At 33.5% G+C, this 2,141-nt stretch overlaps 1 pseudogene; it reads left to right on the forward strand.

Moving 5' to 3' along the window:
* Positions 1–531: 531 nt before the first annotated feature.
* LOC125406416 (small ribosomal subunit protein uS17 pseudogene) lies at positions 532–994 on the forward strand (annotated as a pseudogene).
* The last annotated feature ends 1,147 nt before the right edge of the window (positions 995–2,141 follow it).

Raw genomic sequence — 2,141 nt, forward strand, 5'->3', positions numbered from 1 at the left:
GAACTCATCCCAGGAACTATAAACTTCAAAACTACCCACCTATGCAGAGGTTATAGATCTGAGATAAAGCTATCCTAGTGATGTTTTACTTCTGTGTAGTTTCTGTCTTTAAAAGAATGACCACATCCTCACATATTAATGTAGCACTTACCACTCATCAAATAAATTTCTTTCTTTGTAGTAAATAGAGAGTACTATAGAAAACCACAACTGCTTAAATCTCAAGGGTAAACATATACAATAGACATTCATCTCTTTATCCTTCAGTGTAAAGCTTAAATAAATACTTGAACAAACATAAAAATTCACTGATTTTAAGTACTAATCATAGTTACTTAAAGCAATATACTTTATACACTAGAAAATGAGATGACTCTTCCTGAGGTACAGAATTTCAGAAAAGCTGAAATTATATTAATGCTTTTGCTTTATACTTAAATAACCATATAGAGTGTCAAAAGTATTGGCAATTGAGTGAAGAAGGAAACTCAGGTGTTAGCCCACTGCTCTTTTCCTCAGGCTTCGGGGACGATGGCGGACGTTTAGACCGAACGTGCTTACCAAAAGCTGCCCACAATCTTCCAAAACCAGAAGCGTGTTCTGTTTGGAGAAATGGACAAGGAAAAACTCCCATGGTACTACAAAAACATGGATCTAGGCTTCAAGACGCCCAAGGAGGCCATCAAGGGCACCTACATTGACAAGAAATACCCATTCACTGGCAACGTCATCATCCGAGGTCGGATCCTGTCCATTGTGATGACCAAGATGAAGATGTAGAGGACCATTGTCATCCGCTGGGACTATCTTCATTACATCCGAAAGTACAATCGCTTTGAGAAACGCCACAAGAACATGTCTGTGCACCTGTTTCCCTGTTTCAGATCGACGACATTGTCACTGTGCAGGCCCCTGAGCAAGACTGTGCGCTTCAATGTGCCCAAGGTCACTAAGGCTGCTGGCACCAAGAAACAGTTTCAGAAGTTCTGAGAGCACTTTGGCCAGCTACCTAGAACAAATAAAGTTTTGTTCTGGCTGCAAAAAAAAGAGAAGTATTTGCAATTATGTTTACCAGCGAAGTGAAAACAAACATTTTATTTGAAAATATAATTTAAATGAAATATATCCAGGAAAATATGTTTACCACATTTGTAGTAGTAAGTATTAAGTATTAGGTATTTATGAATTTGTATAACATAGTTTGAACACTTAGAACAGTGATGACAGAAATAAGTTATATGAAACATTCAGGATGATTCTTTCCTATGTTTATCAAGGATTACTGCGAAGGGAGTAAATACACCATTATTCACAGAATTTGCCTCACTAGTGTCTTATAAATTTGCATTAATATTAAATATTTTGAAATTGAGCATCTTTAGGCCTTTCAGATCAAAGTTTGAAAAATTTTATTTAATACCAGTGTTTTTACATACTCATCTGAAAAGTATTATATTTTTGAGTTCCATTCTAATAACCTCTGAACTCTGTAATATCATTTAACAAGCAGTATTGTTGCTGCTCTCTAAAATGTTAGGTATCATACAACTTTTCATGAGATATTTTAGCTTGTCTTGAAGAGAAAAATGTTCTTTTAAAGGATATAATACACTTTTTCCTAAAGTGTAGGAGACTCTAGCTATTTTCATTTAAGTAATGCCTTTATAAAGTGTAGAGATCAAATGATTATATTATTCATGTTCAAAGCTATGATACTTTTACAGGACCAGGAATAAAACATTTAAAATCTTGTACTTTACATATTTAATTTTCTTTGTTTCTGTGCAGAATAAAAAATAATTTCTAAAGGAAATTACACCATTAAACCACAGTATTTAATTCTTAAAATATCCTTCACAAGGTTGGGAGATTCCCTTTAACTTCACAGTGCATATCACTCTTTTGCATCTCCCATTTTTAATAGATTCACACTGTTTATAAGTCTTTGGAAATAACCTAAAATTTGGCCATGATTAAGAGTCTCTGTAAAATTCAACATTAAAATCATCTACTAGTATATCTAAAATCCCAGTTATATACACAATAAAGTAATTCCTGGTAATCATACTTATTTGAAAATTCTAAGTAAAATGGCACAATAAAAATGCCCATTCCCAAATTAAAAGATTACATTTTCTTAA

The sequence above is a fragment of the Myodes glareolus genome, chromosome 17, assembly GCF_982192425.1.
Source record: "Myodes glareolus chromosome 17, mMyoGla1.1, whole genome shotgun sequence".
In the NCBI taxonomy this organism is placed as follows: Eukaryota; Metazoa; Chordata; class Mammalia; order Rodentia; family Cricetidae; genus Myodes; species Myodes glareolus.